Source organism: Nerophis ophidion, linkage group LG27, assembly GCF_033978795.1.
Source record: "Nerophis ophidion isolate RoL-2023_Sa linkage group LG27, RoL_Noph_v1.0, whole genome shotgun sequence".
Taxonomy (NCBI): domain Eukaryota; kingdom Metazoa; phylum Chordata; class Actinopteri; order Syngnathiformes; family Syngnathidae; genus Nerophis; species Nerophis ophidion.
In genome coordinates this window covers 5,499,435-5,524,244 of record NC_084637.1, presented here as the reverse complement: position 1 = coordinate 5,524,244, position 24,810 = coordinate 5,499,435, and the positions used below count along the sequence as shown (strand labels likewise).

Here is a 24,810-nt window from a genome sequence, read left to right as displayed (position 1 = left end):
CCGCAACGCACAAAATGCCTCCCAACCCCCCCGCCCGCCCCACCACCAACCCTCGCTTTCTTACCCAATTTCCGATCGCTACAGAAAAGACCTCTCGCTCTTGAAGAAAGGAGCACACGAGGCCTTTTTATTTCCTCTCCCCGGCCAACAATGTCGACGTTGCGCTCTTTATTGGGAGCTGCTGATGTGTGGAATGATGCTGAAACCCTCCTGGGGCCACAACACACTCCCGTCCCCCTCGATACGATTGGTAAGGTCGAGCGACGGTCCTTTAGCGGGGTGACGAGTGGATGAGGAACCACGATCCCGACCAAAGCTTCCATCATCTGTTGTACTTAATCCCCCTGGAGCGATGCCGCCATGTTGCTGGTTTCCACCAACATGTTCTAAAACCTACCTTCGTGTACGCACCGCCGATGAAGTTGAGGCGCTTGGTCCTTTGACCTGGGGCAGAGGTTGAGTGTGGCCAATATGCTGCGTCCCGACAGGGCGGGGGCTCCAATTAGGGGTGAACAAAAGGGAAATTAGCGTGCAAATAGGGCAGCAGGGCAAGGGGAGCCCTCTGGCTGATCTCGATTGGGTCTGTTTTTTACACTTTTGAAGTACAATCCATGTTCGTCACTGGTATATGAGCAGCTCGCTTTTGTTGTACGCAGATAGAAGGGCGGGGGGCGGGGTATGCTACTATGACAGTGCTTTCCAAAAGCTGTCAGCCCACATCAGGCGGTCCGGCATCCCGATACCTCAGCCCGGATCACGATCAAAAGCATCCTCGGAGCTCGGCCAACTTAGTCGCGTTCAAAGTACCCTCCGAGTGTGTTCGCCTGCCACGGCGGCGGGCGGGGAGGGGTCGCGGTGCAGCTGCGGCGCTCCGTCAGAGGCTTAACGATACAGGCGCACCATGTCGAGCTGTGGATGATCAAGTCGGCCATTTTAGATGTGCCGTAATTTGCAATAAAGCGCGGGTTTATTGGGGAGTCCGAGACCTTTGACTCCGAGGGTGCAGTCAACCGAGGTTTCGGTGAACAGATACCTCCAAGCCGCCCAGATGTTCCAGAATGATCATTTTCAAAGCCACCGCTCTTGAGGCCGAACAGGCGACACAGTCTTTAACAAACATGGCAGCGCTGATATCAGAGTGACGATAATTGCAATAACGATCACGACCGGGGCACGAATCCGTTTCAGGGAGTCGCGGTTTGGATGAACTCTGCCGGTCTTGAACAATGAAAGTGATCGAGCTTGAGCCAAAACGACAATCCCAATCAACCGGACCAACACAACGGAGCGGAAGACGTCCGCCCGAATAGGCGAAAAACAAGATATTTTGGATGGAAAGGTCTGGTAAGTTAACAAATACTGACGGTGTTCTGGATACGCTCTAGAATATTGGAAATGTTTCCAGCGAAAGCCGAATAGGAAAACAGTTATTTACCTTTTATGGAGCGCAGGATGATGTCAACGACCACCGTCGGAGTTGCCGGATTAAAAATCGTAAAAAGGAAAAAAAAATATTTCGCCCCTCCGCCCTCTTCCTTTCTTTGCTCTGCCCAGGACGCCGCGCCACCCGATTGGTCCGTGGCGAGAGGGGGTTGGGGGGTGAGGGGGTCACGTGGTTGACCACAGGAACACGTCACCCGGTCCCGAAATGATACGACGTTGCGACCGCGGTCCCTCGGCGAGTGTGTAAAGTTGCTGATTTGTTTAGAGTACTGTTTGGTGTAAATAGGCCGGATGATGAGACCTAATCTGGGCGACCATCAAGTCAAACGCCCACATCCCCCCCGCCCCTCCTTTCTGCAACAAAAGGAGGGCATGCCCACTGAGGCAAGAGGGCATCGTGGGGACATATCTAAGAATGACGCGTGGCCTCTGGGAGGCTCACGGCTCACGGCTCACGGACCCCCCCAAAGTCCGGCGAACCGGCACTAGAATTGAGACACTAGTGATTCAGGGCTATATAAGTAAACATTGATTGATCGATTGATAGAATGAACTCTGTGCTCGGGATAGAACTTTTAGCCAAAGACCTCACCAGCTAAAGTAAAGACCCGCTCCACCGCCATGACATGCAGATCCTCTACAGCCCCTCTGGTTTTTAATCCGCTCAGATATGTGTGTGTACGGAATTACAGGGCTTGGTAGGCATCCCATCCAGATTTTCCAATCTAGCACAGATAAAGCCGTCATGTCAGATGGACAGTTGTGCCGAGCTTAATCTGACATTATTAGGCTCGGATGTGGCTGCTGGCGGAGAGCAAAATGCTGCTGGATTAGGGGCAACGCAGACAATGAAGACCGTGTCTCGCTGGACTGACAACTGTTTTTTTTCTCAGACAACAGATTCTTGGTTTCGTACCTACGCCGCAAAAATTGTAAGCTGCCCTTGTGCGCCGAACCAAGTGTAAAATGTCCCGTGGGATGGACTACAACTAGAGCATTAAATTAGCTCTACATTGGATCAAAGGAGACTAAAGTAGGGGGTAGGGAGGTATGACTTCACTACTACAGCACCACCACCATGACTCGGGGTGCAACAATTGATCGATATATCGATAGGTTATTCCTACATTTCAAGTACAAAACCCCAAAACCAGTGAAGTTGTCACTTTGTGTGAATGGTAAATAAAAACAGAATACACGGATTTGCAACCTATATTCAATTGAATAGACTTCAAAGACAGGATACTTAACGTTCAAACTAATACACTTTGTTGTTTTTGCTCATTTGTAATTTGATGCCTGCAACGTGTTTCAAAAAAGCTGGCACATGTGTCAAAAAAAAGACTGAGAAAGTTGAGGGATGCTCATCAAACGCTTATTTATTTATTAAACTGAGGTCCGTTCTTTGGGTCTTCTGATTTCCAAACCCCAAAACCAGTAAAGTTGTGTAAATGGTAAATAAAAACAGAATACACGGATTTGCAACCTATACTCACTTGAATAGACTTCAAAGACAAGATACTTAACGTTCAAACTAAGAAACTTTGTTGTTTTTTGCTCATTTGGAATTTGATGTCTGCAATGTGTTTCAAAAAAGCTGGCACAAGTGTCAAAAAAAGACTGAGAAAGTTGAGGGGTGCTCATCAAACGCTTATTTATTTACTACACTGAGGTCAGTTCTTTGGATCTTCTGATTTCCAAACCCCAAAACCAGTAAAGTTGTGTCAATGGTAAATAAAAACTGAATACAAAGTTTTGCAAATCCTATATTCAATTGAATAGACCGCAAAGACAAGATATTTAACGTTGGAACTGGTAAATGTTGTTATTTTTTTGCAAATGTTAGCTCAGTTGGAATTTGATGCATGACACATGTTTCAAAAAAGACTGAGAAAGTTGAGGGATGCTCATCAAACACTTATTTATTTATTTATTAAACTGAGGTCAGTTCTTCGGGTCTTCTGATTTCCAAACCCCAAAACCAGTGAAGTTGTGTAAATGGTAAATAAAAACTGAATACAAAGTTTTGCAAATCCTATATTCAATTGAATAGACCGCAAAGACAAGATATTTAACGTTGGAACTGGTAAATTTTGTTATTTTTTTTGCAAATGTTAGCTCAGTCGGAATTTGATGCTTGAAACATGTTTCAAAAAAGCTGGCACAAGTGCCCAAAAAAGACTGAGAAAGTTGAGGGATGCTCATCAAACGCTTATTTATTTATTAAACTGAGGTCAGTTCTGTGGGTCTTCTGATTTCCAAACCCCAAAACCAGTGAAGTTGTGTAAATGGTAAATAAAAACTGAATACAAAGTTTTGCAAATCCTATATTCAATTGAATAGACTGCAAAGACAAGATATTTAACGTTAGAACCAGTAAATATTGTTATTTTTTTTGCAAATGTTACCTCAGTTGGAATTTGATGCTTAAGACATGTTTCAAAAAAGCTGGCACATGTGTCAAAAAAAAGACTGAGAAAGTTGAGGGATGCTCATCAAACGCTTATTTATTTATTAAACTGAGGTCCGTTCTTTGGGTCTTCTGATTTCCAAACCCCAAAACCAGTAAAGTTGTGTAAATGGTAAATAAAAACAGAATACACGGATTTGCAACCTATACTCACTTGAATAGACTTCAAAGACAAGATACTTAACGTTCAAACTAATAAACTTTGTTGTTTTTTGCTCATTTGGAATTTGATGCCTGCAATGTGTTTCAAAAAAGCTGGCACTAGTGTCAAAAAAAGACTGAGAAAGTTGAGGGATGCTCATCAAACGCTTATTTATTTATTAAACTGAGGTCCGTTCTTTGGGTCTTCTGATTTCCAAACCCCAAAACCAGTGAAGTTGTGTAAATGGTAAATAAAAACTGAATGCAAAGTTTTGCAAATCCTATATTCAATTGAATAGACCGCAAAGACAAGATATTTAAAGTTGGAACTGGTCGATTTTGTTATTTTTTTGCAAATGTTAGTTCAGTCGGAATTTGATGCTTGAAACGTGTTTCAAAAAGCTGGCACAAGTGTCAAAAAACAATGGGAAAGTTGAGGGATGCTCATCAAACGCTTATTTATTTATTAAACTGAGGTCAGTTCTTTGGGTCTTCTGATTTCCAAACCCCAAAACCAGTAAAGTTGTGTAAATGGTAAATAAAAACTGAATACAAAGTTTTGCAAATCCTATATTCAATTGAATAAACCGCAAAGACAAGATATTTAACGTTGGAACTGGTACATTTTGTTATTTTTTTGCAAATGTTAGTTCAGTCGGAATTTGATGCTTGAAACATGTTTCAAAAAAGCTGGCAAAGTGTCAAAAAAAGACTGAGAAAGTTGAGGGATGCTCATCAAACGCTTATTTATTTATTAAACTGAGGTCCGTTCTTTGGGTCTTCTGATTTCCAAACCCCAAAACCAGTGAAGTTGTGTAAATGGTAAATAAAAACTGAATACAAAGTTTTGCAAATCCTATATTCAATTGAATAGACCGCAAAGACAAGATATTTGACGTTGGAACTGGTAAATGTTGTTATTTTTTTGCAAATGTGTACCTCAGTTGGAATTTGATGCTTGAAACGTGTTTCAAAAAAGCTGGCACTAGTGTCAAAAAAAAGACTGAGAAAGTTGAGGGATGCTCATCAAACGCTTATTTATTTATCAAACTGAGGTCCGTTCTTTGGGTCTTCTGATTTCCAAACCCCAAAACCAGTAAAGTTGTGTAAATGGTAAATAAAAACTGAATACAAAGTTTTGCAAATCCTATATTCAATTGAATAGACCGCAAACACAAGATATTTAACGTCGGAACTGGTAAATTTTGTTATTTTTTTTGCAAATGTTAGCTCAGTTGGATTTTGATGCTTGAAACATGTTTCAAAAAAGCTGGCACAAGTCGGGATCCAGGGTGGACCACTCATATGTGCATCAGTTGTGGACGTCTCTGTCCTGCTGACTTGTCTCCGCTCAAGATGTTCTCCTGCTGGCCCCACTATGGACTGGAGTCCAGTCCATAGTGGGGCCAGTCACTGGAATCTCAAACCATTATTTTAGATCCACTATGGACTGGTCTCTGACTTTTATGTTAGATTCACTATGGACTGGACTCTCACACTATTATGTTAGATCCTCTAAGAACTGGTCTCTCACACTAATATGTTAGATCCACTATGGATTGGACTCTGACTTTTATGTTAGATCCACAATGGACTGTACTCTCACTATTATGTTAGATCCACTATGGACTGGACTTTCACGATTATGTTAGTTCCAATAATGGACTAGACTCTCACTATTATGTTGGATCCACTAGGGACTGGACTCTCACACTATTATGTTCGATCCATTATGGACTGGACTTTCACTATTATGTTAGATCCACTATGGACTGGACTCACACTATTATGTTAGATCCACTATGGACTGGACTCTAACTATTATGTTAGATCCACTATGGACTGGACTCTTACACTATTATGTTGGATACACTGTGGACTGGACTTTCACTATTATGTACGATCCACTATGGACTGGACTTTCACTATTATGTACGATCCACTATGGACTGGACTTTCACTATTATGTTGGATCCACTATGGACTGGACTCTTACACTATTATGTTAGATCCACTATGGACTGGACTCTCACTATTATGTTAGATCCACTATGGACTGGACTCACACTATTATGTCAGATCCACTATGAACTGGACTCTCACACTATTATGTTCAATCCACTATGGACTGGACTTTCACTCTTTTTTTGGATCCATTACGGACTGGACTCTCACTATTATGTTAGATCCACTATGGACTGGACTCTCACTATTATGTTAGAACCACTATGGACTGGACTCTCACTATTGTGTTAGATCCACTATGGACTGGACTCACACTATTATGTTCGATCCACTATGGACTGGACTCTCACTATTATGTTAGATCCATTATGGACTGGACTCTCATTATTATGTTAGATCCTCTAAGAACAGGACTCTCACTATTATGTTAAATCCACTATGGACTGGACTCTCACTATTATGTTACATCCACTATGGACTGGACTCTCACTATTATATTAGATCCACTATGGATTGGACTCTCACTATTATGTTAAATCCACTATGGACTGGACTCTCACTACTATGTTTGATCCACTATGGACTGGACACTCACTATTATGTTAGATCCACTATGGACTGGACTCTCACTACTATGTTTGATCCACTATGGACTGGACTCTCACTATTATGTTAGATCCACTATGGACTGGACTCTCACTATTATATTAGATCCACTATGGATTGGACTCTCACTATTATGTTAGATCCACTATGGACTGGACTCTCACTATTATGTTAGATCCACTATGGACTGGACACTCACTATTATGTTAGATCCACTATGGACTGGACTCTCACTACTATGTTTGATCCACTATGGACTGGACTCTCACTATTATGTTAAATCCACTATGGACTGGACTCTCACTACTATGTTTGATCCACTATGGACTGGTTTCTCACAATATTATGCCAGATCCACTGGTTGCTGGGGGGGTCCCCACATCCGCGGTCCCCTCCAAGGTTTCTCACTGTCATCCCATTGGGTTGAGTTTTTTTCTTGCCCTGATGTGGGACTTGAGCCGAAGACGATTTAGGGCTATATAAGCACACATTAAAACACTGAGAATAGGTAAGGCCTTTAACCCCAGGAACACCACACCTACCGCCAATCATGGTGGTGGTAGTATTATGATCTGGGCCTGTATTGCTGCCAATGGAACTCGTAATTTAAATGGGACAATGAAAAAGGAGGATTTCCTCCAAATTCTTCAGGATAATCTAGAATCATCAGCCCAGAGGTTGGTTCTTGGGCGCAGTTGGGTGTTCCAACAGGACAATGACCCCAAACACACGTCAAAAGTGGTAAAGGAATGGCTAAATCAGTCTAGAATTAAGTTTTTGGACTGACCTTCCCAAAGTCCTGACTGAAACGTGTGGACTATGCTGAAGAAACAAGTCCATGTGAGAAAACCAACACATTTAGCTGAACTGCACCAGTTTTGTCAAGAGGAGTAGTCAAAAACTCAATCAGAAGCTTGTGGATGAATACCAAAAGTGTCTTATTGCAGTGAAACTTGTAAGCAAATATTAACATTGATGTATGTCAGGGGTGTCCAAACTTTTTCCACTGAGGGCCGCGCACAGAAAAATTTATAGCATGCCATTTTGCTATTTTTCATTTTCAAACCATAACAAAATATATGGATTTTTAAAATTGATTTTACCTTAAGGGTTACCGGGGACCATAAAGGGTCTGTTATTAAAATGTTAAAAATAAGTCTAATTTTTATAATTATTTTTTATTTAACTCTTATAGTAAATCTCTATATGAACTTAAAAAAAAATAAAATAAAAAAAAAAGGTTTTAATGCTTTTCTGTCAAAAACATCTTTGTTTTTATTTAATAGTAAAACTGAAAAATGCAATATTTAGTAATTAGAGCGCTAAAAGATCAATAATGCAGGACACCATTAATTTTAATTCTTTATTATTTTTGAGTAATCACAGTGAAAAGATCAATAAAATACCACTAAATATATTTGGGATCCAAAAGGTGCCTCACTCAGAAAGTCATACAATTTTATTAGTTTTTTGTTTTTTTTAACTTCCAACACTTAAGTTACAAGATCAACTTCAGATATTTCTGTCGATTTTACGTTTTATCTATTATTTTTGTTAGTTTTACGCTCTTTTGTCGAAGAAAACTTTGTTTTTATATGGCAACTGCACAATATATGCACTATTTAGCACATAAAACCTTTTAAAGTGACATTTTTGAACTAATTGGAGCTTTGAAAATAATTCATTAAAACATGGATTTTTTGGTCATTATTTTTTTGTTTTGAGCAGTGGCTAAAAAATTGAAAATAAGTGATTAACTTTTATTAGTAGATTGCACAGTACAGTACATATTCTGCACAATTGACCACTAAATGGTAACACCCCCAATAAGTTTTTCAACTTGTTTAAGTCGGGGTCCACGTTAATCAATTCATGGTAAAGATGGTTTTAATATGGTAAAATAAAGACAAAAAGTCTCATCTTAAGTCTCATCTTAAAACTCATCTGTATACTCTAGCCTTTAAATAGACCTCCTTTTTAGACCAGTTGATCTGCCGCTTCTTTTCTTTTTCTCCTATGTCTCCCCCTCCCTTGTGGAGGGGGTCCGGTCCGATGACCATGGATGAAGTACTGACTGTCCAGAGTCGAGACCCAGGATGGACCGCTCGCCTGTATCGGTTGGGGACATCTTTACGCTGCTGATCCGCTTGAGATGGTTTCCTGTGGACGGGACTCTCACTGCTGTCTTGGAGCCACTATGGATTGAACTTTCACAGTATCATGTTAGACCCGCTCGACATCCATTGCTTTCGGTCCCCTAGAGGGGGGGGGGTTGCCCACATCTGAGGTCCTCTCCAAGGTTTCTCATAGTCAGCATTGTCACTGGCGTCCCACTGGATGTGAATTCTCCCTGCCCACTGGGTGTGAGTTTTCCTTGCCCTTTTGTGGGTTCTTCCGAGGATGTTGTAGTCGTAATGATTTGTGCAGTCCTTTGAGACATTTGTGATTTGGGGCTATATAAATAAACATTGATTGATTGATTGAAAAAACAACAAAAAACAGCCTGCATGGCAGCTTTGTGTCAACATTGCAACTTTTTCTCGTTAGATTTCACCTCATTCCAATGTTTTTAATGTTCTTTTTTATTTTTGCAATAGCATTTCCAGAATGTGTGGGGGGGCCAGTAAACAAGTAGCTGCGGGCCGCAAATGGCCCCCGGGCCGCACTTTGGACACCCCTGCTGTATGTATACTTTTGACCCATTTTCAGTGGACCCATAATAAATTCACAGAAGAACCAAACTTCATGTATGTGTTTTGTGACCAACAAGTATGTTCTCCAATCACAAAAAAATAAGAGTAGTAGAAATTATTGGAATCTCCAGACAGCCATGACTATCAGGTACTATTTAATCTCACTAAAACACTAGCAACACAATAGAAAGATAAGAGATTTTCCAGAATTATCCTAGAAAATGTGTGTAAAAACATCTGAATTCGTCCCAATGCAATCGCCTTTTTTTTTTTAAACTTTATTTATTTATTTATTTTTTCTTCTAGTCCTTGGCTATCAATATCATCATCCACAAATCTTTCATCCTCGCTCAAATTAATGGAGAAATTGTCGTTTTCTCGGTCCGAATAGCACTTGCTGCTGGAGTGAAGTGAAGTGAATTATATTTATATAGCGCTTTTCTCTAGTGACTCAAAGTGCTTTTACATAGTGAAACCCAATATCTAATTTTTACATTTAAACCAGTGTGGGTGGTACTGGGAGCAGGTGGGTAAAGTGTCTTGCTCAAGGACACAACGGCAGTGACTAAGATGGTGGAAGCAGGAATCGAACCTGCAACCCTCAAGTTGCTGGCACTGCCGCTCTACCAACCGAGTTATACCGCGCCACATTCTCTACAAGTGTATGTAAACTTTTGACCACGACTGTATTTCTTAAAAAAAACAAAAAAACAATCAAATTGTCCCTAAGTTCTATTGAATATCGAAGCAAATCGAATTGTTAAAACGAAAGCAATCATGAACCACATCACCGACCGTCTGAGAACCAGCGTCCTCGGATGTGGACGTTTATTTTCAGTCTGTTTCTTGTCCAAAACACAAGCGTCCAATGCAAAGGACGTCGATTCTCAGGAGGTCATGAGAGGTCCAAGATGGTGGAGGAGGCCTTTTAGTTAAATTAAATTGAAGTCTTACCGGTGGGGAGAAGTTCTTTGGGAGTAAACGTGCGGCTTGAGTTGTCAGGACCGTCTAGGACAGATTGACGGTACACGAGCTCTATAACTTTGATCGACACATCCTGCACGCCCATGGCCTCCAGCAAGGTGAAGGGCGACCCATTAGCACACCGCCCCTACCAGAACTTGTCCTCATATCGCCTGTCAGCATGTCCGGGCCTTAATGGAGGCAGAAGGGCGTGAAGGAGAGGGAGATGGTAGTCAAACCCACACATTGTGACTCCATGCAAGAGTGGAGCAACCCAAACAAGTCATGGACTGGACTCCCACTATTATGTTGGATCCACTATGGACTGGACTCTCACTATTATGTTTGATCCACTATGGACTGGACTCTCACTATTATGTTTGATCCACTATGGACTGGACTCTCACTATTATGTTCGATCCACTATGGACTGGACTCTCACTATTATGTTAGACCCACTATGGACTAGACTCTCACTATTATGTTGGATCCACTATGGACTGGACTCTCACTATTATGTTTGATCCACTATGGACTGGACTCTCACTATTATGTTTGATCCACTATGGACTGGACTCTCACTATTATGTTTGATCCACTATGGACTGGACTCTCACTATTATGTTCGATCCACTATGGACTGGACTCTCACTATTATGTTAGACCCACTATGGACTAGACTCTCACTATTATGTTGGATCCACTATGGACTGGACTCTCACACTATTATGTTAAATCCACTATGGACTGGACTCTCACTATTATGTTAGATCCACTATAGACTGGACTCTCACACTATTATGTTGGATCCACTATGGACTGGACTCTCACTATTATGTTAGATCCACTATGGACAGGACTCTCACGCTATTATGTTAGATCCACTATGGACTGGACTCTCACTATTATGGTAGATGCACTATGGACTGGACTCTCACTATTATGTTAGATCCACTATGGACTGGACTCTCACTATTATGGTAGATCCACTATGGACTGGACTCTCACTATTATGTTAGATCCACTATGGACTGGACTCTCACTATTATGTTAGATCCACTATGGACTGGACTCTCACTATTATGTTAGATCCCCTATGGACTGGACTCCCACTATTATGTTAGATCCACTATGGACTGGACTCTCACACTATTATGTTAAATCCACTATGGACTGGACTCTCACTATTATGTTAGATCCACTATAGACTGGACTCTCACACTATTATGTTGGATCCACTATGGACTGGACTCTCACTATTATGTTAGATCCACTATGGACTGGACTCTCACTATTATGTTGGATCCACTATGGACTGGACTCTCACTATTATGTTAGATCCACTATGGACAGGACTCTCACGCTATTATGTTAGATCCACTATGGACTGGACTGTCACTATTATGTTAGATCCACTATGGACTGGACTCTCACTATTATGTTAGATCCACTATGGACTGGACTCTCACACTATTATGTTAAATCCACTATGGACTGGACTCTCACTATTATGTTAGATCCACTATGGACTGTACTCTCACTATTATGTTAGATCCACTATGGACTGGACTCTCACACTATTATGTTGGATCAACTATGGACTGGACTCTCACTATTATGTTAGATCCACTATGGACTGTACTCTCACTATTATGTTAGATCCACTATAGACTGGACTCTCACACTATTATGTTAAATCCACTATGGACTGGACTCTCACTATTATGTTAGATCCACTATGGACTGGACTCTCACTATTATATTAGATCCACTATAGACTGGACTCTCACACTATTATGTTGGATCAACTATGGACTGGACTCTCACTATTATATTAGATCCACTATGGACTGGACTCTCACGATTATGTTAGATCCTCTATGGACTGGTCTCTCACTATTATGTTAGATCCACTATGGACTGGACTGCACTATTATGTTAGATCCACTATGGACTGGACTCCCACTATTATGTTAGATCCACTATGGACTGGACTTTCACTATTATGTTAGATCCACTATGGACTGGACTCTCACAATTATGTTGGATCCACTATAGACTGGACTGTCACTATTGTGTTTGATCCACTTATGGACTGGACTCTCACTATTATGTTCGATCCACTATGGACTGGACTCTCACAATATTATGTTAGATCCACTATGGACTAGACTCTCACTATTATGTTAGATCCACTATGGAATGGACTCTCACTATTATGTTGGATCCACTATGGCCTGGACTCTCACTATTATGTTAGATCCACTATGGACTGGACTCTCACACTATTATGTTGGATCCACTATGGATTGGACTCTCACTATTATGTTAGATCCACTATGGATTGGACTCTCACTATTATGTAAGATCCACTTTGGATTGGACTCTCACTATTGTGTTATGGGTTCCCCACATCTGTGGTCCCCTCCAAGGTTTCTCATTGTCATCCCATTGGGTTGAGTTTTTCCTTGCCCTGATGTGGGATCTGAACCGAGGATGTCTTTGTGGCTTGTGCAGCCCTTTGAGACACTCCTGATTCAGGGCTATATAAGTAAACATTGATTGATTGACAGATTGGATTGCCCAGCTGGGTGTGCAGGCGGTGAGTGACATTCAATCTGCTGTGTGGAAATGAAAAGTGGTGTAGAAGTGATGGAATGGTGTGTGTGAAGGTTTGACATGAGTGGGGGGGCGGGGGGGGTGGAACTGTATATTGGCTCCGTGCCTTTTCTGCCAGAGTTTGTTCCGCGGTATTGATTTCCCATGAGCAACGGACAGAATACATGCAACTATTGACAGTCGGGGACATGGACCGAGGCCAGGAGTCGGCTGCAAGTACATCATCATCAGTGATATCATTATGGCCCCCCTGACTGGTGCAATACATACTTTCACCACCAGGGTCTGTTGTGTTTTAGGACCACAGAATGTTGACAGATGAGCAGCACATGCTCAGTAGTGCAGTGGCTGCAACATCGAATGAACGCCCACACAAAAACATTGACTGTTAACTACGTCAGCTATTAAAATATTCACTGCAAATTATTTTTATGAGTATAATTTTAGAGAAAAATGTATTTTAAAGCAGTGGTCGCCAACGCTTAATAATTTGGCTTTTTTTTTTTTTTTTTTTTCATGAAAAAGGGAGGTTTTTCTGGTTGGTGCACTAATTGTAAGTGTATATTGTGTTTTTTATGTTGATTTAATAAAAATAAAAAATAAAAAATATTAATTTTTTTTGTCATGAAAAATTGACGTTTTTGTCATGAAAAAGGGGACGTTTTTGTTATGAAAAAGGGAGGTTTTTCTGGTTGGTGCACTAATTGTAAGTGTATATTGTGTTTTTTATGTTGATTTAATAAAAATAAAAAATAAAAAATATTAATTTTTTTTGTCATGAAAAATTGACGTTTTTGTCATGAAAAAGGGGACGTTTTTGTTATGAAAAAGGGAGGTTTTTCTGGTTGGTGCACTAATTGTAAGTGTATATTGTGATTTTTATGTTGATTTAATAAAAAAAATATATATATATATATATATTTTTTTTTTTTTCTTTGTCATGAAAAAGGGAGTTTTTTGTGGTTGGTGCACTAATTGTAAGTGTATATTGTGTTTTTTATGTTGATTTAATAACTTAACTCACCATATGAAATATAACTTACTTCACCAATTATTATTCATTTATTTTTATTGTTATTACTTATGGAGTATATTGTGAATAAATTGACAACAGACAGTTGACAAAAGTTTCAGCAACTGCTATGTGAAGGAAAAGGGGTTAGGATTAAATAAGGTCTGCTTCTTCCTACTCCTTTTTAAACATGTTGAAAAGAGAGACTGAAAATTGTGATGTATCATGTTGTATGCATGCATGTGTGATGTATCATGTTGTATGCATGCATGTGTGATGTATCATGTTGTATGCATGCATGTGTGATGTATCATGTTGTATGCATGCATGTGTGATGTATCATGTTGTATGCATGCATGTGTGATGTATCATGTTGTATGCATGCATGTGTGATGTATCATGTTGTATGCATGCATGTGTGATGTATCATGTTGTATGCATGCATGTGTGATGCATCATGTTGTATACATGCATGTGTGATGTATCATGTTGTATGCATGCAGGTGTAATGCATCATGTTGTATGCATGCATGTGTGATGTATCATGTTGTATGCATGCATGTGTGATGTATCATGTTGTATGCATGCATGTGTGATGTATCATGTTGTATGCATGCATGTGTGATGTATCATGTTGTATGCATGCATGTGTGATGTATCATGTTGTATGCATGCATGTGTGATGTATCATGTTGTATGCATGCATGTGTGATGTATCATGTTGTATGCATGCATGTGTGATGTATCATGTTGTATGCATGCATGTGTGATGTATCATGTTGTATGCATGCATGTGTGATGTATCATGTTGTATGCATGCATGTGTGATGCATCATGTTGTATACATGCATGTGTGATGTATCATGTTGTATGCATGCAGGTGTAATGCATCATGTTGTATGCATGCATGTGTGATGTATCATGTTGTATGCATGCATGTGTGATGTATCATGTTGTATGCATGCATGTGTGATGTATCATGTTGTATGCATGCATGTGTGATGTATCATGTTGTATGCATGCATGTGTGATGCATCATGTTGTATGCATGCATGTGTGATGCATCATGCTGTATGCATGCATGTGTGATGTATCATGTTGTATGCATGCATGTGTGATGTATCATGTTGTATGCATGCATGTGTGATGTATCATGTTGTATGCATGCATGTGTGATGTATCATGTTGTATGCATGCATGTGTGATGTATCATGTTGTATGCATGCATGTGTGATGCATCATGTTGTATACATGCATGTGTGATGTATCATGTTGTATGCATGCAGGTGTAATGCATCATGTTGTATGCATGCATGTGTGATGCATCATGTTGTATGCATGCATGTGTGATGTATCATGTTGTATGCATGCATGTGTGATGTATCATGTTGTATGCATGCATGTGTGATGTATCATGTTGTATGCATGCATGTGTGATGTATCATGTTGTATGCATGCATGTGTGATGTATCATGTTGTATGCATGCATGTGTGATGTATCATGTTGTATGCATGCATGTGTGATGCATCATGTTGTATACATGCATGTGTGATGTATCATGTTGTATGCATGCATGTGTGATGCTTCATGTTGTATGCATGCATGTGTGATGTATCATGTTGTATGCATGCATGTGTGATGCATCATGTTGTATGCATGCATGTGTGATGTATCATGTTGTATGCATGCATGTGTGATGCATCATGTTGTATGCATGCATGTGTGATGTATCATGTTGTATGCATGCATGTGTGATGTATCATGTTGTATGCATGCATGTGTGATGCATCATGTTGTATGCATGCATGTGTGATGTATCATGTTGTATGCATGCATGTGTGATGTATCATGTTGTATGCATGCATGTGTGATGTATCATGTTGTATGCATGCATGTGTGATGTATCATGTTGTATGCATGCATGTGTGATGTATCATGTTGTATGCATGCATGTGTGATGTATCATGTTGTATGCATGCATGTGTGATGCATCATGTTGTATGCATGCATGTGTGATGTATCATGTTGTATGCATGCATGTGTGATGTATCATGTTGTATGCATGCATGTGTGATGCATCATGTCGTATGCATGCAGGTGTGATGTATCATGTTGTATGCATGCAGGTGTGATGTATCATGTTGTATGCATGCATGTGTGATGTATCATGTTGTATGCATGCATGTGTGATGCATCATGTTGTATGCATGCAGGTGTGATGTATCATGTTGTATGCATGCATGTGTGATGTATCATGTTGTATGCATGCATGTGTGATGTATCATGTTGTATGCATGCATGTGTGATGCATCATGTTGTATGCATGCATGTGTGATGCATCATGTTGTATGCATGCATGTGTGATGCATCATGTTGTATGCATGCATGTGTGATGTATCATGTTGTATGCATGCATGTGTGATGTATCATGTTGTATGCATGCGTGTGGTGCATCATGTTGTATGCATGCATGTGTGGTGCATCATGTTGTATGCATGCATGTGTGATGCATCATGTTGTATGCATGCGTGTGTGATGCATCATGTTGTATGCATGCGTGTGTGATGCATCATGTTGTATGCATGCAGGTGTGATGCATCATGTTGTATGCATGCATGTGTGATGTATCATGTTGTATGCATGCATGTGTGATGTATCATGTTGTATGCATGCATGTGTGATGCATCATGTTGTATGCATGCATGTGTGATGTATCATGTTGTATGCATGCATGTGTGATGCATCATGGTGTATGCATGCATGTGTGATGTATCATGTTGTATGCATGCATGTGTGATGTATCATGTTGTATGCATGCATGTGTGATGTATCATGTTGTATGCATGCATGTGTGATGTATCATGTTGTATGCATGCATGTGTTATGCATCATGTTGTATGCATGCATGTGTGATGCATCATGTTGTATGCATGCATGTGTGATGTATCATGTTGTATGCATGCATGTGTGATGCATCATGTTGTATGCATGCATGTGTGATGCATCATGTTGTATGCATGCATGTGTGATGTATCATGTTGTATGCATGCATGTGTGATGTATCATGTTGTATGCATGCATGTGTGATGTATCATGTTGTATGCATGCGTGTGGTGCATCATGTTGTATGCATGCATGTGTGGTGCATCATGTTGTATGCATGCATGTGTGATGCATCATGTTGTATGCATGCGTGTGTGATGCATCATGTTGTATGCATGCGTGTGTGATGCATCATGTTGTATGCATGCAGGTGTGATGCATCATGTTGTATGCATGCATGTGTGATGTATCATGTTGTATGCATGCATGTGTGATGTATCATGTTGTATGCATGCATGTGTGATGCATCATGTTGTATGCATGCATGTGTGATGTATCATGTTGTATGCATGCATGTGTGATGCATCATGTTGTATGCATGCGTGTGTTATGCATCATGTTGTATGCATGCGTGTGTTATGCATCATGTTGTATGCATGCATGTGTGATGTATCATGTTGTATGCATGCATGTGTGATGTATCATGTTGTATGCATGCACGTATGATGTATCATGTTGTATGCATGTATGTGCGATGCATCATGTTGTATGCATGCATGTGTGATGTATCATGTTGTATGCAGGCAGGTGTGATGTATCATGTTGTATGCAGGCAGGTGTGATGTATCATGTTGTATGCATGCATGTGTGATGTATCATGTTGTATGCATGCATGTGTGATGTATCATGTTGTATGCATGCATGTGTGATGCATCATGTTGTATGCATGCATGTGTGATGCATCATGTTGTATGCATGCATGTGTGATGTATCATGTTGTATGCATGCATGTGTGATGTATCATGTTGTATGCATGCATGTGTGATGCATCATGTTGTATGCATGCATGTGTGATGCATCATGTTGTATGCATGCATGTGTGATGTATCATGTTGTATGCATGCACGTGTGATGTATCATGTTGTATGCATGCATGTGTGATGTATCATGTTGTATGCATGCATGCGCTAATCTAAAAATGTGCGTGCATTATTAGTGGGCGTGTTGCGTGCGATTTACTAAGACTGCACGTGCCAATTTGAAAAATGCTGCAGACTGCTTCATTTCAATGAGAATGTTGCTTCCACCCTGGAGACACTCTCATGTGCTGCATATTCATGTTGTCATATTCATACCTGCAGCGTGTTGCTGTGTTTGCAAACATGCAGGCGACATCTTCCACTTTTATGGGCATTTTAGCAGCAGTTTAGAAGCACTTTAAAGTGCATTTAAAGTACATTGAAACCACTTTTTTTTATTGTTTTTTTTGTTTGTTGTTTTGCTACAATTAATCCACTCAAGACACAACAAAATATATTTAGAGAATTTTTTTTTCCCCAAATAAATATTTGAATAATATATATTCTATGTGAAAAGAATGAATGCTGTTAAAAAAATATTAATAAAAGACACCAAAACACATCATGAATTGGATTTAATCAGCGCCTTAAGTCCTCTGGCACAGTGTTTTTCAACCACTGTGCTGCGGCACAATGGTGTGCCGTCAGATACAGTCTGGTGTGTCGTGGGAGATTATCTAATTTCACCATTTTGGGTTAAAAATATTTTTTTGCAAACCATTAATATAGTCAGCAAATAATGTGTTGTTGTTCAGGGTCGGTGCTCTCTAGAGCTCGGCAGAGTAACCGTGTAATACTCTTCCATATCAGTAGGTGGCAGCCGGTAGCTAATTGCTTTGTACAGGTCGGAAACAGCGGGAGGCAGGATGCAGGTAAAAAGGTGTTTAATGCTTAAACCAAAACTAGACAAAAGGTGAGTGCCCCTAAGAAAAGGCATCAAAGCTTAGGGAAGGCTGTGCAGTACGAAAATAAAACTGAACTGGCTACAAAGTAAAGAAAAACAGAATTCTGGACGACAGCAAAGACTTACTCTGGAGCAAAGACGGCGTCCACAGTGTACATCTGAACATGACATGACAATCGACAACGTCCCCACAAAGAAGGATAACAACAACTGAAATATTCTTGATCCTTAAAACAAAGTAGATGCGGGGAAATCGCTCAAAGGAAGACATGAAACTGCTATAGGAAAATACCAAAACAAGAGAAAAAGCCACCAAAATAGGAGTGCAAGACAAGAAATAAAAGACTACAGACAGGAAAACAGCAAAAAAACTCAAGATAAGTCAGGGTGTGATGTGACAGGTGGTGACAGTACACCTACTTTGAGACAAGAGCTATATTGATGCATGCTTGGTTAAGCTTTAAAGTCACACCCAACAACTTTTTATTTTTAATGATTTCTGCTGGTGGTGTGCCTTGGCTCAAAAAATGTCGAAAAACAATGCTCTAGCAGCTATAACAATAGATAAATAGATAGTACTTTATTGATTCCTTCAGGAGACTTCCTTCGGAAAAATTAAAATGATAAAATAATGTTGCTGAATAGACGATATGTGTAATATTTCTTATTTCTAATCGTTTAAAATGTTGACACATACGTAGGACGGCTGATTCTCATCTTATCCTACTGACTCTGAAGTTTAAAGTGCATCTAAAGTATATTGAAACCACTTTTTTTCTTTTATTGTTTAATTATATAATTTTTTTTGCGCTGAAGGTATTCTCATTGGAGAGAGGCTACACTTACAGATTTTTTTTTTCCCACCAGAAATATTTTAATCATACATATTCTATGTGAAAAGTTGTTGAAAAAAATTACTAATGGACACCAAAACAATTTAATTTGGTTTAATCAGCGCGTTAAGTCGCCTAGCAGCTACAACAGTTATAAAATGATGTTGCTGAATAGGCGATATGGCTAATATTTTTTTATTTCTAATCGTTTAAAATGTTGACACACACGTAGGACGGATGATTCTCATCTTATCCTGGTGATTCTGAAGTTTAAAGTGCATCTAAAGTATATTGAAACCACTTTTTTTCTTTTATTGTTTAATTATATAATTTTGTTTTCGCCGAAGGTATTCTCATTGGAGAGAGGCTACACTTACAGATTTTTTTTTTCACACAAGAAATATTTTAATCATATATATTCTATACCGTGGGCGGTATAGTTTGGTTGGTAGAGTGGTCGTGCCAGCAACTTGAGGGTTCGATTCCCGCTTCCGCCATCCTAGTCACTGCCGTTGTGTCCTTGAGCAAGACACTTTACCCACCTGCTCCCAGTGCCACCCACACTGGTTTAAATGTAACTTAGATATTGGGTTTCACTATGTAAAGCGCTTTGAGTCACTAGAGAAAAGCGCTATATAAATATAATTCACTTCACTTCACTTCTATGTGAAAAGCTGTTCAAAAATATGACTAATGGACACCAAAACAATTGAATTTGGTTTAATCAGCGCGTTAAGTCCTCTAGCAGCTACAACAATTATAAAATGATGTTGCTGAATAGGCGACATGTCTGATATTTTTTTATTTCTAATCGTTCAAAATGTTGACACACACACACACACACATCTGATCCAACTGATCCTGCAGCCGTGTCTGCAACTGTCAGTTTGCACCTCCTTCTGACGCGTGCTAAATAAAACGCAAAATAGTCCTCGCAAAACGTTACATTGCACGTGTTAAATAATTATAATTGCATCGTCTCCTCCCGGTATCGTGGCCGTTTCGATGATCAGCACATACTTCGCATATTATTGATGAAAAAATGTATTGCACGTCCTATTCTGCTCACTTAGCAGACGCAATCCACTTTGCACACGTTTAGTAGATCCGCTTTGCACGTGTTTTAGTACACGCAAATCTTTTGTAAATCAGGCCCTTAGTGTCTTCTTTTGTGCAGACATCCTACCATTAGCCATGGACTGAGCACTGTTGTGCACAATAACACACACACACACACACACACACACACACACACACACACACACTGAAAGCATCGCTGCACTTCTGATGCAACTCTTCACAAAGCAACCCCGGCCTCCTAATGGAAAAAAAAAGTGCATGACCCTCTTTGCTTCGGACAGTAATGGGTCCACTTTGCCTGCTGGCAAAAAAAAACAACAACAATGTTGTATACTTCTCTTTAGAAAGGGACTTTGGACCATGTTTTTTTTTTTTTCTGGGTGCAAACTACGTTTATGCTTTGTTAGCAAGTCAGCTTGAAGGTGCAGTTTTGAGTAGACGACAAAGTCTTTTTAAACTAAAAATATAAGAGCATCACTGACCGCTATCATGTAGAACAGGGGTGTCAGACTCATTTTGGAAGGGGGGCCACATGGAGAAAAATCTACTCCCAAGTGGGCCGGACTGGTAAAAATCACGGCACGATAACTTAAAAATGAAGACAACCTCGGATTGTTTTCTTTGTTTAAAAATGGAACAAGCACATTCTGAAAATCATAATGTTGTTGTTCTGTTTTTTTACACTTACATTTTGCGATTGATAGTATTATATCTTTATTTGTCGTTGTTTATATTTTCTGATACAAAATATGTGCTAATGTTAATTAGTCAACTCATTTGTGTTCATTTTCAATCTATGAGGATGGAAAAAATATCAAAATTCAAATTAAAGTATGTTTGTGAACGACTCCAGCCGTCACCGTGTGGGTTGCATGGACCATTCAGGAAGGACATTGCGTCGAACAGGGTTGACTATTTTATTTTTTCAAATAACTCGTCTGCGTCGATCGGGTCGCTTTTCAACACCTCTTTCCCTGCTGCTCGTCTCGGCCGGCTTTTTGGTTGCCGGTGATGTCGTCATTCTTCGATCGTTTGTGTTGTCTTGTTGCTTCTGCTCTCCTGTGGACACTCTCGCTCCTTCCTGATTCTCCCCTCTTAAACGCTGTGAGGAGATAGGCAGATTGAGAACCGGTGTGTGTGTCACGCACCTGACCTTGATTGTGACGGCGTCGCTCCAGGCACGCCCCGTATCTTTCTTCCGCTGCGTACTCCGCCTCCTGGCCGCCATCTTGAGCCGGGCCAAAACGTGTCCCGCCCCGCCGTCGGCTCCGTCGGCTCCGTCTCTCCACAATGTCATTTTCCTTGACTGAAGAAATACTTGAAAATATATACACACCCCGCTACCCAAACACCCCCCAGCGCCCATCTCCCCAATTCGGAGATCTTAAGATTGGCAAGTATGCTGGGAGCAGGTGGGTAAAGTGGTCTTGCCCAGTGACACAATTGCAGTGACTAGGATGGGATGGGGATCGAACCTGGAACCCTCAAGTTGCTGGCACGGCCACTCTACTGAACGAGAACATACCGCCCCAGTCCGCTACCAACAGTCCACTTTGCTTTATTGAATGATTCGCTCAAAGGCGCCGCTAGGGATTTTGGGCCCCATGAAAATAATTTTTACAGGGCCCCCAACACATAATTTCATATAATTTCATCATCATTAGGGGCCTCTCTGGGCCCCCCTCCATCAAGGGCCCCTGGCGGCGCCCCTGGATTCGCTATACAAGTCATTGGACAATTGCAATAGATTCATCAAAAATCAATCTACCGTAGCGGAATTCAACCATTTTTTTTGTTTTGGGACATGGGGATCGAACCTGGAGCCCTCAAGTTGCTGGCACGGTCCCTCTACCAACCGAGCTATACCGCCCCAGTCCACTACCAACAGTCCACTGTGCTTTATTGAATGATTCGCTACACAAAGTCATCGGACAAATGCAATAAATTGAGCAAAAACCAATCTCTGTCATGACTTGGACTTGGACAAGAGGGGAAACAAATGGCCCGCACAACGGCGGAGAACAAACTTGACGAATGAAAAAACAAAAGACTAGCAAAAGCCTACAAACTATAGACATGAAACAAACCCTTGCACTGTGGCATGAATGACAAAAACTTACGTGGCATGGACAGCATAATAAACAGAGTAGCATGGCATGAAGGTAGATGAGGGATATGAAGTTTCCAGGCTGAACACTTGGCAACTACAGGTTTAAATAATACCAGTGATAATTACCAACAGGTGTGAGGGCTGAGGACAGGGGCGTGACATGAGGGCATGGTGAAAATAAATGAGTAGCTATGGTGATAAAACAAACAAAGAAGTGCAAACATAGGAACCGATTGTCCAAAAAACTAAACCGAATATGACAAAAACGAAACATGATTTCATGGGTGTGACAATCTCCTGTAGCAGAATTCAACTATTTTTTGTGTTTTGGGACATGGGGATTGAACCTGGAACCCTCAAGTTGCTGGCACGGCCACTCTACCAATTAAGAAAATGCCGCCCCAGTCCACTACCAACAGTCCACTGGGCTTTATTGAATGATTCGCTACACAAAGTCATCGGACAAATGCAATAAATTCAGCAAAAAACAATCTCTGTCATGACTTGGACTTGGACGTGGATTGTTTCTTCTACGCAAAAGAAAATTGGCAGGACCCAGGCGAGAATGCAAGTACATTTTTATTTATTAAACACTATAACTAACAAGAGGGGAAACAATTGGCGCGCACAATGGTGGAGAACAAACTTGACTAATGAAAAAAACAAAAGACTAGCACAAAGGCTACAAACTATAGACTAATCTCCCGTAGCAGAATTCAACCATTTTTTTGTTTTGGGACATGGCGATCGAACCTGTAGCCCTTAAGTTGCTGACACGGTACCTCTACCAACCGAGCTATACCGCCCCAGTCCACTACCAACAGTCCACTGGGCTTTATTGAATGATTCGCTACACAAAGTCATCGGACAAATGCAATAAATTCAGCAAAAAACAATCTCTGTCATGACCTGGACTTGGACGTGGATTGTTTCTTCGACCCAAAAGAAAATTGGCACGAGCCAGACAAGAATGCAAGTACATTTTTATTTATTAAACACTATAACTAACAAGAGGGGAAACAAATGGCGCGCACAATGGCGGAGAACAAACTTGACTAACGAAAAAACAAAAGACTAGCACAAAGGCTACAAACTATAGACTAATCTCCTGTAGCAGAATTCAACCATTTTTTTTGTTTTGGGACATGGGGATTGAACCTGTAGCCCTCAAGTTGCTGACACGGTACCTCTACCAACCGAGCTATACCGCCCCAGTCCACTACCAACAGTCCACTGGGCTTTATTGAATGATTCGCTACACAAAGTCATCGGACAAATGCAATAAATTCAGCAAAAAACAATCTCTGTCATGACCTGGACTTGGACGTGGATTGTTTCTTGGACGCAAAAGAAAGTTGGCACGAGCCAGGCGAGAATGCAAATACATTTTTATTCATCAAACACTATAACTAACAAGAGGGGAAACAAATGGCGCGCACAATGGCGGAGAACAAACTTGACTAATGAAAAAAACAAAAGACTAGCACAAAGGCTACAAACTATAGACTAATCTCCTGTAGCAGAATTCAACCATTTTTTTTGTTTTGGGACATGGGGATCGAATCTGGAACCCTCAAGTTGCTGGCACGGTCCCTCTACCACCCGAGCTATACCGCACCAGTCCACAACAAACAGTCCACTGTGCTTTATTGAATGATTCGCTACACAAAGTCGTCGGACAAATGCAATAAATTCAGCAAAAAACAATCTCTGTCATGACTTGGACTTGGACGTGGATTGTTTCTTCTACGCAAAAGAAAATTGGCACGAGCCAGGCGAGAATGCAAGTACATTTTTATTTATTAAACACTATAACTAACAAGAGGGGAAACAATTGGCGCGCACAATGGTGGAGAACAAACTTGACTAATGAAAAAAACAAAAGACTAGCACAAAGGCTACAAACTATAGACTAATCTCCTGGAACAGAATTCAACCATTTTTTTTGTTTTGGGACATGGGGATCGAATCTGGAACCCTCAAGTTGCTGGCACGGTCCCTCTACCACCCGAGCTATACCGCCCCAGTCCACAACAAACAGTCCACTGTGCTTTATTGAATGATTCGC

The 24,810-nt window shown here is 40.6% G+C and overlaps 1 protein-coding gene across 6 annotated transcripts in view; it reads right to left on the bottom strand.

Moving 5' to 3' along the window:
- The window catches only part of LOC133544182 (poly(rC)-binding protein 3-like), a 47,034-nt gene extending 36,630 nt beyond the window's left edge, over positions 1 to 10,404 (bottom strand). For 4 of the 6 annotated variants that reach the window (XM_061889291.1, XM_061889293.1, XM_061889294.1 and 1 more), the window contains exon 1: positions 1,436 to 1,593. The gene's annotated coding sequence lies outside the window, so the exon portion shown is untranslated. Of the gene's footprint in view, positions 1 to 1,435; positions 1,599 to 10,272 lie in introns of those variants that run through there. The other 2 variants (XM_061889292.1, XM_061889296.1) reach the window with 2 other exon arrangements.
- Between the last annotated feature and the right edge of the window lie 14,406 nt (positions 10,405 to 24,810).